We start from the raw sequence: 15376 nt of genomic DNA on the forward strand, positions 1-15376 counted from the left end.
AGAGCCATATTGGACCAAAAATACAAAAACAAATCTGTCTGGAGCCGCAACAAATTAAAAGCCATATTACATATAGATAGTGTGTCATGAGATATACATTGAATTGAGATGATTTAAAGGAAACTAAATGACCTCAAATATAGCTACAAATTAGGCATAATGATGTACATATAGCTAGCCTAAATAGCATGTTAGCATCGATTAGCTTGCAGTCTTGCAGTGACCAAATATGTCTGATTAGCACTCCACACAAGTCAATAACATCAACAAAACTCACCTTTGTGCATTCACTCACAACGTTAAAAGTGTGGCGGACAAAATGAGACAGAAAAAGAAGTGGCATAAAACACGTCTTCGGAAGTCGCAGAAAGTTATACATGTAAACAAACTAAGGTGAGTTCAAGGACCGCCAAAATTAGTAGGACAAAACGGCGCTCGCCAAATACTTGAGTCAGTGAAGCATGTTTAATATAAACCATACTTGCCAACCTTGAGACCTCCGATTTCGGGAGGTGGGGGGGTGGGGGCGTGGTTGGGGGCGTGGTTAAGAGGGGAGGAGTATATTGACAGCTAGAATTCACCAAGTCAAGTATTTCTTTCATATATATATATATATATATATATATATATATATATATATATATATATACACATCCTGAAAATATGCAAACAAAACTGTGTTTAGATAATTGATACTTCAAACTTGCATAAATAAATATTAAGGAATATAACATAACTTGGCTTCTGAGAGCTTCAAAATGTAGTGAATAAAATGCTAAAGTTGTTGATAAACAAGCAATTATTTTAATAATTAAATATGGTCATTTTAAATGAATTATTATGATAATTTAAAATTAATTATTTCAAAAATGTTTATTTTAATGTAAAATTATATGGCCGGATGTAATAAGGAGTCAGAAAAAAATAAAAATACAATTAATTTTGATGTTTTTAGCAAAATATAGTAAAAATGTATTTTGGTTTTTTTTGGTTTTTTTAAATTAATAGATATATTTATTTTTAGGTAAGATAAACATAATAATACAATTTATCTCTAATCTGGATGATTTAGTTCTTGTCACCCTGTTGTTCTCCCGTCGTGCAGAAAGGCTGTCCTCACTGAGGTCCGCATGGAGCTGGAGCTCCGGCTGAAAATCAGGAGATTTTCGGGAGAATATTTGTCCCGGGAGATTTTCGGGAAAGGCGCTGAATTTCGGGAGTCTCCCGGAAAATTCGGGAGGGTTGGCAAGTATTGTCAGTGAAGCATGTTTAATATAAACAGTGTGCTTTATAACAATTAGGGAGGTTTGTGTCATGTTTGTCCTCCTACAGAAACCATATTAAAACAAAAAATATATTTTTTCCCCCTCATCTTTTTCCATTTTTCATACATTTTTGAAAAAGCTCCGGAGAGCCACTAGGGCGGCGCTAAAGAGCCACGGGTTGCCGACCCCTGCTCTAGTTTGTGTGATTGAGGACCAGCTTCCTCTTCTGTTCTTAGTAGTAGTTTGCAGATGACTCACGGGTCAGTTGAATATGCCCACTTTGTTTACATTCCATTCCGGTTGGTGTGAATTATTATTATTGTTATTAATGTGCGCTATTGAGGTTTGGGCCTCATCATTTATTTAAAGAGAGCTGAGCCAAATGTAATGAAGAGAAGCCAACGAGCGACGCCACAATCTGTCGGATGAGTCATTACTTTCTTCTTCCCTTCTCTGGCAATGTTTGAATCTTTCATTACTTCACCGAGTCCTTTGTGTCGCAGTCAGCATCTCATCAGTTTGATGCTCGCCCGTTGCCCACGGTGACAGAGAACGCATCCTCACCTGCTACTTAATGGCACCCCTGCAGAAAAGCAATGGCCTCCTCAGCATTAAACCCCCCACATTCCAAACACGCACAGGGGGGGAGAAAAGAAAAAGCTCTTGATCTTGTGACTTTCCATCCCAGAAGCTATTGTGAGAAATGGGCCAAAGCCCAGACATAAAATATATTCGCGGTGGCCTCCGTTTGATCCCTGAAAACGCTCGGGGATTTCTCTTCGCTCTCGTCCATTTTTGTGGCGCCGTTTTGCCGTCCCGCGATGTGGTCTGCGTGATAAGAAAGCCAATGCGCAATTTCTGCTGCTTGGCGTGCACAAATCTGTGGGGACGATTCCCACCCTCTGGGGGAAATGTCCTAAACTGGGGTCCTCTTGAAGGTTTCTCATTGTCCCATCGGGTTGAGTTTTTTGTGGGATTTGAACCGAGGATGTCGTTGTGGCTTGTGCAGCCCTTTGAGACACTTGTGATTTAGGGACGCTCATGACGTCAGAGCTGTTCGCTTCCGGCTGCTGCTGTTAATTATCAAATGTTGTTTTGGGGGGGATTTTCTTACCCCAAAAGTTGCCCCCCTTATAATTATTTTAAAAAAAAATTCTTGAAATAAAATATTTTTTGGCATTCATTTAAAGGAAAACTAGTGATATGACTCAAAAGTATGGAGGGTCAAATGGGACAAAATTAAATAAGTACATATTTAAATAATTACTTAAACTTTCATTAATTAATCAGAATAAAATACATACATGTTTTTAAATGAGTCTTTATTTAATGTAATGTTAAAATATATTTAATGAATTATTTTGTCATGTCTGTGTAATCATGTTTTTGTTTTAAGTCATGTTTTTGTTTAGTTATAGGAATCTTTGGTTTCTGGCTTTTCACTCCCTTGTCTTGTTTGCATGATTACCCATTAGTTTCACCTGTTCCACGTTTGGACTCATTGTGCACTCTTGATTGTCACCATAGCAACCCATTAGTTTTCACCTGTCACGTCACGCACCTGTTTCACGTCTTGAGTCACGCACCTGTTTTCGTTAATCATGTCTGTAGTATTTAAGTTCAGTGTTTTTCAGTTTGTCTTTCTGACGACCTCACACCACATTTATGCTCTGTCCATTCCTCTAAGATCCTGCTTCATGTCCCTTGTCAAAGTAAGTTTTGGTTCCATGTTTATAGTCTTTTTGTTTTTCATAGTTTGTTCTCCGCCACTGTGCGTGCTTTTCATTTGTATTTTTTGCTATAGTCTTTTGGTTTTATATTTTATTCTCCGCCACTGTGCGCGCTTTCATTTATTCCTTTTTTTGATAATAATAAATCATGTACCTTCATTCCCGTCTCGCACGAGCCAACTTTCCGTTGCATCCTGGAAAAGCACACACCTCGGACCAAGTCTTGACATATTTCATGATTTAATTAATTATTGCATGATTTAGTGAGTTTTGAGTGCATGGAATTAGCAAATACATGACATTTATGTTAATAGCATGTTGAGTTGAGTTTAAACAAACCCTACAGAGGACATTACATCCATTACATTTTGGGATTACCCAGATCATTTCTGCCTCGTTACTTTACGTTTAAAATTACAAGCTTTAACTTCTGTGTGGACGTATGCTAATGTCACCACCTCCACCCGCAGAGAAAAATAGTCGGCTTCTATAGCAACCCTAAAAAGTTATAGGTGTATTTGCATCTACTTTCAGGAAATGTCAAAAAAAATCGGGCAACAAATAAGTGATTACATTTTGGGGCTGGTCCGGCTCACCGAATGGATTCAGTATTTGTTTTTTGATACAATTGGGAGTAAGTGCTTTTTTTAGTTTTCAATGTAATGTTTAATTTTGTAGTTTTCAATGTGACGTTTACTAGACGTGTGGCTCTTACAACAACTCATGATTTATTTCAACTCTGATTATTGGGGGCGAAATAAACATTGATTGGTTGATTAAACGGGGGTAGAAGTCAACCGGAAGGGCGCAAAAGTACAAGTTTGAAGCCTACGGAAGGCGGAAATCGAAAGATGGCCATTGTTTTTTACTTTACTGTAATTCCATTTACAGTGAGACACCGTAAAAATAACTACAGATTTTACGGTAAAAAAAAAAGTCAGCTCAGTCGACAGAATTTTACTGTAAAAAGAAAAAGTGGTAGTTTTTCGATTTACAGTTATATGCTATTAAAACCACTGTAAATGTTCATGTACTAACCCCGTTTCCATATGAGTTGGGAAATTGTGTTAGATGTAAATATAAACGGAATACAATGATTTGCAAATCCTTTTCAACCCATATTCAGTTGAATGCGCTACAAAGACAACATATGTAAACTTTATTTTTTTTGCAAATAATAATTAACTTAGAATTTCATGGCTGCAACACATGCCAAAGTAGTTGGGAAAGGGCATGTTCACCACTGTGTTACATGGCCTTTCCTTTTAACAACACTCAGTAAACGTTTGGGAACTGAGGAGACCCATTTTTGAAGCTTCTCAGGTGGAATTCTTTGCCATTCTTGCTTGATGTACAGCTTAAGTTGTTCAACAGTCCGGGGGTCTCTGTTGTGGTATTTTAGGCTTCATAATGCGCCACACATTTTCAATGGGAGACAGGTCTGGACTACAGGCAGGCCAGTCTAGTACCCACACTCTTTTACTATGAAGCCACGTTGATGTAACACGTGGCTTGGCATTGTCTTGCTGAAATAAGCAGGGGCGTCCATGGTAACGTTGCTTGAATGGCAACATATGTTGCTCCAAAACCTGTATGTACCTTTCAGCATTAATGGTGCCTTCACAGATGTGTAAGTTACCCATGTCTTGGGCACTAATACACCCCCATACCATCACAGATGCTGGCTTTTCAACTTTGCGCCTATAACAATCCGGATGGTTCTTTTCCTCTTTGGTCCGGAGGACACGAAGTCTACAGTTTCCTAAAACAATTTGAAATGTGGACTTGTCAGACCACAGAACACTTTTCCACTTTGTATCAGTCCATCTTAGATGAGCTCAGGCCCAGCAAAGCCGACGGCGTTTCTGGGTGTTGTTGATCAACGGTTTTCGCCTTGCATAGGAGAGTTTTAACTTGCACTTACAGATGTAGCGACCAACTGTAGTTACAGACAGTGGGTTTCTGAAGTGTTCCTGAGCCCATGTGGTGATATCCTTTACACATTGATGTCGCTTGTTGATGCAGTACAGCCTGAGGGATCGAAGGTCACGGGCTTAGCTGCTTACGTGCAGTGATTTTTCCAGATTCTCTGAACCCTTTGATGATATTACGGACCGTAGATGTTGAAATCCCTAAATTCCTTGCAATAGCTGCTTGAGAAAGGTTTTTCTTAAACTGTTCAACAATTTGCTCACGCATTTGTTGACAAAGTGGTGACCCTCGCCCCATCCTTGTTTGTGAATGACTGAGCATTTCATGGAATCTACTTTTATACCCAATCATGGCACCCACCTGTTCCCAATTGGCCTGTTCACCTGTGGGATGTTCCAAATAAGTGTTTGATGAGCATTCCTCAACTTTATCAGTTTTTATTGCCACCTTTCCCAACTTCTTTGTCACGTGTTGCTGGCATCAAATTCTAAAGTTAATGATTATTTGCAAAACAAAAAAATGTTTATCAGTTTGAACATCAAATATGTTGTCTTTGTAGCATATTCAACTGAATATGGGTTGAAAATGATTTGCAAATCATTGTATTTTGATTATATTTACATCTAACACAATTTCCCAACTCATATGGAAACGGGGTTTGTACAAAAGAAAGACAGGAAGTAAACATGTGTTTGTACTGGAATTGCTACGGAATGAAAAAGGGGTAGGATTAAATAAGCTCTGCTACTTCCTACTCCTTTTCGGACCTGCTGAAAAAAAAAATTGTATAGATGTTCGAAATAAACTTTAACCAGCCATTATGGGTGTGGAAGTCGCTTCCCAGCGGTCCTACAGACATACACTTCACAGGAGCCAGGCGTGCAAAGTTGAACCAAGTTTTAATGAACATAGATTTTATCACACGTTTTTTCTCCAGCAGAACGTGACTTTTCAGCCACGTCCGTGTCCTCTCTCTCTCCTGCTCCCGGCCGCTTACTGTTAAAGACAACAGATGATAAGATTAACACGTACCACCTGTGAAATCTAATCACCTGCCAGCTGTGTCACGCCGTCAGCACTGCCACGCCCCCGTCTGATGGTGCTCTGTCCTCAGCACCATGGACAGAGGCGGTGACCTTTGCTCCTGCAGGCAGCGCTGGCCACATCTCCCTCCACAATGGGGTATTGTGTGTCAAATTTTAAGGACAAAAATGGTGACTTGTCAGTTCTCTGTGAAGCGCTTTGATCGTTCACTATTATTACTTTAAAGTAGCTTTTCATGTCTGTAGCTCATTTTCTGTTTATGTACGCGTAAATCCTGTGCAAAAATGTATAGTAAGTATACAGTAGTACCTCGGGACACAAGTTTTTTTTTGTTCTGTGACGCGGCCGCAATTGAAATTATTTAAAATCAATTTAATTGATGCTTGCCCCCTCCCAAAACTGCACAATTTTAACATGTACCGTGCTTTAAAAAAAATAAAATAATTATAATTATAATAATTAAATGTTTTACAAGCAACTACAGTAGTTTTATGAAATAATGTAATACATTGAATATTTTAATAATTACATTTTTAAAAAGTAATTAATTACTCCTTTCTTTCCTAGAAAAGTAATTGAATTATTAACGGGATTATTCTTTATTCGATGTAATTAATTGTCAAGTGGCATATTTCCCAGCAGTCCTGAACGCAGCACAGTGTCCATGTGAGTGTGCAGTTAACAGTCTATTAAGAAAGTGTTCATCCAGCATAAAGCTGACAACAATTGAAAGAAAGTCTTAAATGGCCTTTTTTTATTTTTATTTTTTATTTTTTTTGCTTTTCCTGCACCATTAAAAAAGGGAGCATTGTCCACGTTGAGTTTTTTTTTTGTTTTTTTTTTACAGCTCAATGAGATTACTGCTGATCTTAATTTGTTTGAGAATAATGAACCGCTGGCTAGACTTTCTCTCCTTGCTGATATCAGATAGCAGAATCTCCGTCAGCAAGTTAAATGATTGATTTTTCCTCTTTGTCATTTAATTTTTAATGAGGTACCACACAAAGCTAAATTGGGGTCATTGTAACCTTTGGGGGGGTTTTCCCCTCATGTGTCTGGTCACAAGATTATTTATTTTTATATTTTTTCTTGAACATGTTGAAAAAGTCATATTACAACGTACATCTCGAGATATCTAGCAACAGAGGGGGGGCGGGGGGGTCATGGTGGCAGGCCGCAGCACTCAGGCGCTGCCCATCCGTCCATCACCCCTATTGGATTTGCGTCGAGGGCGTTGGATTTGGGGGTGGGGTATGTGTGTGTGGCGTATATTTTTGTGGCTGCATGTGTGTGTTTAAGCCTGCCGCGTGTCTCTGTTCCGCGGCCTTTATGTCGTGCAGCCGATAAGTCCAAAGTCAACAACAGGTGTGTGTCCATGAGAGACAAGAAGGGATTTTGTTGTGTCTTCGCTGCACTGTCCTTTGGGAGAGTCTCGAAGCCAGGGAAACAATCCAAGTTAGAATGTTTTGTTTGCTTTTCACTCTAAATTGTCTATGACTGGTCCTCAAATTCATCCTGCGGGGCAGACAGTCAGATGTGATCCAAAATCAAAAGAGTGTCCACAGTTCTTCCCGCATCCTCCAATCATTTGTGGCAGCTTTGGGGTACTTTGAAGACTGCCAGCAACTTCCAATTTGTGGACAAACCAGAGCAACGCTTACTCCCATCAGCAGATGTCCTGTTGTCATAATTCCGAATAGGTAGATATCTTCTCCCAAGAGTCCGTCGTGTGTCCGGCAACAACCGCTCCGTCACGACAAGCAGGTTCCCCCAAACTCAAGATCTTGTCAATTTCCTTGAGGCCAGTTAAATAGTTCCAATGTTTAGATTTGGAGAGCAGTGCAAAAAGAGGCAACAAGAAAGTTTAGACAAGACAAAGAAGCAAGCAGGAGAGATAAGGGAGAGGGAAGGGGAGCGTCCGCCCTTGATGAGTGCCAGAGAGAAAAAAAAAAAAGCTGGTTTCTATTGTAGAGTTCAGAGTAGGGATGTCCGATAATGGCTTTTTGCCGATATCCGATATTCCGATATTGTCCAACTCTTTAATTACCGATACCGATATCAACCGATATATGCAGTCGTGGAATTAACACATTATTATGCCTAATTTGGACAACCAGGTATGGTCATACTTGCCAACCTTGAGACCTCCGATTTCGGGAGGTAGGGGGAGGGGGGTGGGGGTGGGCGTGGTCGGGGTGGGAGGGGGGCGTGGTTGAGGGCGTGGCTAAAAGGGGAGGAGTATATTTACAGCTAGAATTCACCAAGTCAAGTATTTCATATATATATATATATATATATATAATATATATATATATATATATATATATATATATATATATATATATATATATATATATATATATATATATATATATATATATAACAAATACTTGACGTTCAGTGAATTCTAGCTATATATATATATATATTTTTTTTTTTTTTTATTATATGTATATATATACAGTGGGGCAAAAAAGTATTTAGTCAGCCACCGATTGTGCAAGTTCTCCCACTTAAAATGATGACAGAGGTCTGTAATTTTCATCATAGGTACACTTCAACTGTGAGAGACAGAATGTGAAATAAAATCCAGGAAATCACATTGTAAGAATTTTAAAGAATTTATTTGTAAATTATGGTGGACAATAAGTATTTGGTCACTTCAAACAAGGAAGATCTCTGGCTCTTACAGACCTGTAACTTCTTTAAGAAGCTCTTCTGTCCTCCACTCCTTACCTGTATTAATGGCACCTGTTTGAACTGGTTATCTGTATAAAAGACACCTGTCCACAGCCTCAAACAGTCAGACTCCAAACTCCAGTATGGCCAAGACCAAAGAGCTGTCGAAGGACACCAGGAAAATAATTGTAGACCTGCACCAGACTGTGAAGAGTGAATCTACAATAGGCAAGCAGCTTGGTGTGAAGAAATCAACTGTGGGAGCAATTATCAGAAAATGGAAGACATACAAGACCACTGATAATCTCCCTCGATCTGGGGCTCCACGCAAGATCTCATCCCGTGGGGTCAAAATGATCATGAGAACGGTGAGCAAAAATCCCAGAACCACACGGGGGGACCTGGTGAATGACCTGCAGAGAGCTGGGACCAAAGTAACAAAGGTTACCATCAGTAACACACTACGCCGACAGGGAATCAAATCCTGCAGTGCCAGACGTGTCCCCCTGCTTAAGCCAGTGCATGTCCAGGCCCGTCTGAAGTTTGCCAGAGAGCACATGGATGATACAGCAGAGGATTGGGAGAATGTCATGTGGTCAGATAAAACCAAAATAGAACTTTTTGGTATAAACTCAACTCGTCGTGTTTGGAGGAAGAAGAATACTGAGTTGCATCCCAAGAACACCATACCTACTGTGAAGCATGGGGGTGGAAACATCATGCTTTGGGGCTGTTTTTCTGCTAAGGGGACAGGCCGACTGATCCGTGTTAAGGAAAGAATGAATGGGGCCATGTATCGTGAGATTGTGAGCCAAAACCTCCTTCCATCAGTGAGAGCTTTGAAGATGAAATGTGGCTGGGTCTTCCAGCATGACAATGATCCCAAACACACCGCCCGGGTAACGAAGGAGTGGCTCCGTAAGAAGCATTTGAAAGTCCTGGAGTGGCCTATCCAGTCTCCAGACCTCAACCCCATAGAAAATCTGTGGAGGGAGTTGAAAGTCCGTGTTGCTCGGCGACAGCCCCAAAACATCACTGCTCTCGAGAAGATCTGCATGGAGGAATGGGCCAAAATACCAGCTACTGTGTGTGCAAACCTTGTAAAGAACTATAGTAATCGTTTGACCTCTGTTATTGCCAACAAAGGTTATATTACAAAGTATTGAGTTGAATTTTTGTTATTGACCAAATACTTATTTTCCACCATAATTTACAAATAAATTCTTTAAAATTCCTACAATGTGAATTCCTGGATTTTTTTTCACATTCTGTCTCTCACAGTTGAAGTGTACCTATGATGAAAATTACAGACCTCTGTCATCATTTTAAGTGGGAGAACTTGCACAATTGGTGGCTGACTAAATACTTTTTTGCCCCACTGTATATATATATATATACATACGTATATATATATATTAATTTTATTATATATATATATATATATATATATATTAAAAAAATACTTGAATTTCAGTGTTCATTTATTTACACATATACACACACATAACACTCATCTACTCATTGTTGAGTTAAGGGTTGAATTGTCCATCCTTGTTCTATTCTCTGTCACTATTTTTCTAACCATGCTGAACTCTGATGATGCATTGATGTGTGGCACGCACAAAAGTGCTTTCATCAAATGCACTAGGTGGCAGTATTGTCCTGTTTAAGAGTGTCACAACATTGCTGTTTACGGCAGACGAACTGCTTTACGGTATACAAAAACGTGACTGCTGTTGTTGTGTGTTGTTGCCACGCTGGGAGGACGTTAATGAAACTGCCTAACAATAAACCCACATAAGAAACCAAGAACTCGCCCTCGATCATTCTACAGTTATAACGTGATTGGGCAGGTATGCTGGTTATATTGTGGGTTAGCGGACTCAGGTCCATACGCCTGAATTTCGGGAGATTTTCAGGAGAAAATTTGTCCCGGGAGGTTTTCGGGAGAGGCGCTGAATTTCGGGAGTCTCCCGGAAAATTCGGGAGGGTTGGCAAGTATGGGTATGGTAAAGATTAGGTACTTTAAAAAAAAATAAGATAAATAAATTAAAAACATTTTCTTGAATAAAAAAGAAAGTAAAACAATATAAAAACAGTTATATAGAAACTAGTAATTAATGAAAATGAGTAAAGTTAACTGTTAAAGGTTAGTACTATTAGTGGACCAGCAGCACGCACAATCATGTGTGCTTACGGACTGTATCCCTGCAGACTGTATTGATATATATTGATATATAATGTAGGAACCAGAATATTAATAACAGAAAGAAACAACCCTTTTGTGTGAATGAGTGTAAATGGGGGAGGAAGGTTTTTTGGGTTGGTGCACTAATTGTAAGTGTATCTTGTGTTTTTTATGTTGATTTAATAAAAAAACCAAAAAAAACGATAACGATAATAAAAAAAAACGATACCGATAATTTCCGATATTGTCCAACTCTTTAATTACCGATACCGATATCAACCGATATATGCAGTCGTGGAATTAACACATTATTATGCCTGATTTGGACAACCAGGTATGGTAAAGATTAGGTACTTTTAAAAAATGTTTTATAAAATAAGATAAATAAATTAAAAACATTTTCTTGAATAAAAAAGAAAGTAAAATAATATAAAAACAGTTACATAGAAACTAGTAATGAATGAAAATGAGTAAAATTAACTGTTAAAGGTGCTTACGGACTGTATCCCTTGCAGACTGTATTGTTATATATTGATATATAATGTAGGAACCAGAATATTAATAACAGAAAGAAACAACCCTTTTGTGTGAATGAGTGTAAATTAATTGTAAGTGTATCTTGTGTTTTTTATGTTGATTTAATTAAAAAAATAAAAAATAAAAAAACCCGATACCGATAATAAAAAAAAACGATACCGATAATTTCCGATATTACATTTTAACGCATTTTTCGTTCCGATAGTATCGGCATGCCGATATTATCGGACATCTCTAGTTCAGAGAGAAAGAATGAAGACACCAACGAGCCAAAACCAAATACAAAAGTGGAAAAGAACAGTTGAGAGAATGCTGAGAAAAAGTGAAGTCTGACCCAGTTAACACCAAGAATATTTGAAGTAGGAATAGGAAAGGAAGAAGAAAAGTTTGAAGTCATCAGCAGTTTATGGGCCAGGAGTAAAGGAAGGCTAAACTTAGACTTGGAGGTCAAAGACTTTTATGTTTACACTGCAGGCCAAAGTGGACCAAATCCGATTTTTTTATAGCTGACTGTTAAATGATATAAGTAACGTGATCTTTATCAGACTCCAGTGTAAACATGCACAGGCCTAATGTGGCCTCCATGTCCATACTTTCCAACCCTCCCTTTCCGGGAGACTCCCGAAATTCAGCGCTTCTCCCGAAAACCTCCCGGGACAAATTTCCTCCCGAGAATCTCCCGAAATTCAGGCGGACCTGGGTGACGTGTCGACAGCCTGTTTTCACGTCCGCTTTCCCACAATATAAACAGCGTGCCTGCCCAATCACGTTATAACTGTAGAATGATCGAGGGCGAGTTCTTAGTTTCTTATGTGGGTTTATTGTTAGGCAGTTTCATTAACGTCCTCCCAACGCGGCAACAACACACAACAACAGCAGTCACGTTTTCGTCTACCGTAAAGCAGTTCGTCTGCCGTAAACAGCAATGTTGTGACACTCTTAAACAGGGCAATACTGCCATCTAATGTACATGCATATGTGACAATAACATCTAGGGCTTTTAGAGAGTGCAGTGCACAACTGCACACACAACAAGGAGACGAAGCAGAATGCATCATCAGAGAGGGTGTTCAGTATGGTTAGAAAAATAGTGACAGAGAATAGAACAAGGATGGACAATTCAACCCTTAACTCAACAATGAGTAGATGAGTGTTATGTGTGTGTATATGTGTAAATAAATGAACACTGAAATTCAAGTATTTCTCTTATATATATATATATATAACCTCACCCCACCTCCCGAAATCGGAGGTCTCAAGGTTGGCAAGTATGTCCATGTTGGATAAAGTGAAAACAAAGGAAGTTGACTGGATTTCGTCAATGAACAAGGAAGTCGCTACTACAGGGGAAAACATCACTGCGTAAGTGGGTTTGTGCCGTGGCGAGGAAGTAGTCCCATGATGGAAAACAACTGGAAGAGGAGGAAGAAGAGTGGCAAAAAAGTGATGGTGCTGCACACACCAATGACGTCGCAGTCGCAAACTGGTCGTTTAAACTGCAGTCACATTGGAAAAGATTCCAAACCAGGTGTCAGGTTCAAACCCTGATGACATCTATTAAACAAGACAAGAAGCAAGGAATTAAACGGAGACAGAATTAAATTAGGCTCAATGAGGAGAAACGCTTACACCTGTACCCTTGTACAGTGTTCCACGCTCTGACGAAAGATTGTACGCCTCCTCTTTTATTTGGACTTTCCCTGATTACATGGCAACAGCTGTTTCTAAAGGGACAGGGGTCGTAAACAGCCATCGCCTTTGATTACAAAACAGTTCAAAGAAAAGGTCCCTGGAGGGGAGTCAGGTCCTGCTCCGCTTTGTAGCTCTCGGGTCAAGACAAAATCTTTCTGTGGATTACAATACGTCAAAGAAACAGAACACCTTCATGTTGCTTCCCATCCTACACGGTGGAGTTTTACAAGCCTTCTTCTTGGTAGGATCAAAGACAGCTTCATGTCTTCTCGCTGGGAACTCACGGCAACACAAAGTTTTGTGATAACTTAGATACAATTATTCTGACACCAGGGGCCACATTGGCTTTTGACATTTGACAGACGGGCCGGGCGAGCACGCGATGAATATCATATCTGTTGGAACTAAGAGTAGGCTTCTTTAACACGGGCTATGTTGATCATAATACATCTATTGTCAACAATATATCATCAAAGAAACATGCAAATAGTATTAAAGGGTTAACGCTTACATTCTCGGCATAGCTCGGTTGGCAGAGTGGCCGTGCCAGCAACTTGAGGGTTCCAGGTTCGATTCCCGCTTCCGCCATCCGAGTCACTAGCGTTGTGTCCTTGGGAAAGACACTTTACCCACCTGCTCCCAGTGCCACCCACACTGGTTTAAATGTAACTTACATATTGGGTTTCACTATGTAAAAGCGCTTTGAGTCACTAGAGAAAAGCGCTATATAAATATAATTCACTTCACTTCTTTTGGGTGGGAGCAGTGTTGTTGGTCACCCTTTTTTGCCAGTATCAGTTTTGTTGTGGCCTGTGGAGGGGGGCGTGGCCTGCGGGCCTGCCGAGGAATGGGGTGTGCCAGGACCGGCCTCAAAGACAGCGACAGGTGAGTGGATGGCCCAGGTGGACCTTGTTATCTAATCACCTGTCGCCTTTATTAGCAGCAGCCGGGATGAGACACGGAGTTGTTATATATATATATATATATACACGGAGTTGTTATATATATATATATATATATATATATATATATATATATATATATATATATATATATATATATATATATATATATATATATATATATATATCCATCCATCCATTTTCTACCGCTTATTCCCTTTGGGGTCGCGGGGGGCGCTGGAGCCTATCTCAGCTACAATCGGGCGGAAGGCGGGGTACACCCTGGACAAGTCGCCACCTCATCGCAGGGCCAACACAGATAGACAGACAACATTCACACTCACATCCACACACTAGGGCCAATTTAGTGTTGCCAATCAACTTATCCCCAGGTGCATGTCTTTGGAGGTGGGAGGAAGCCGGAGTACCCGGAGGGAACCCACGCAGTCACGGGGAGGACATGCAAACTCCACACAGAAAGATCCCGAGCCCGGGATTGAACCCAAGACTACTCAGGACCTTCGTATTGTGAGGCAGATGCACTAACCCCTCTGCCACCGTGAAGCCGTATATATATATATATATATATATATATATATATATATATATATATATATATATCTATATATCAGTGACGTGCAGTCACTAGAGGCAGGTGAGGCGCCATCATGGAAAGAAAAAAAATGTAAAAAGAAAAAAAAAATACTAAATTGTTATATGTATCCAGTGATTATACTATAAAGTTATTTTCCATTTAACTTCACCAGTTTTAGATTATTTTTATTCAAAATCGGTGAATTTTCACATTTGCCGTTCAAATACTGAGAAGAGACGGTGCGGTGAACAGCAGCCAGTCGAGGCACGTCACTCAGTGCCGCAACATGGATTGCGCAATGACTCGGCTAACTGCTGGCCTGCTGTGCAGTGAGACTGTATTGCTATATGAACTATATTATACATTTCCATAGTTTAGTTAGCTGAGGTATATAATGTAGAGTGTATTTTGTCAACAACTGTATGTGTGTAAAGTATTTCTTGTGCTGAGCGATCATAAAACGGCTGCAAAAGACGCACTGGCTGAGGCTCGCCTCCTGCACCCCCGCCGTAGAATTGTTATATCAACTAAAGCCCACACTTAAACTTTCCACGTGCAAGATTGAATCTATTTTAAAAAATTATTTCATAAGAAGCCAAAAAGTGCAAAAACAATAATGTTGGTGTTGGAGGAGTTGTGAATGACTGCAGGGCCACAACATTAGGTACACCTGTAGACTGCAGGTGTACCTAATTCACAACTCCTCCAACACGAACATTATTGTTTTTACACTTTTTGGCTTCTTATTAAATAACTTTTGTAACCTATTTTTATGGGATTTCCTCTTTGTGATGTTAAGTTCCTGTTATGCG

Source organism: Nerophis lumbriciformis, linkage group LG39, assembly GCF_033978685.3.
Source record: "Nerophis lumbriciformis linkage group LG39, RoL_Nlum_v2.1, whole genome shotgun sequence".
In the NCBI taxonomy this organism is placed as follows: domain Eukaryota; kingdom Metazoa; phylum Chordata; class Actinopteri; order Syngnathiformes; family Syngnathidae; genus Nerophis; species Nerophis lumbriciformis.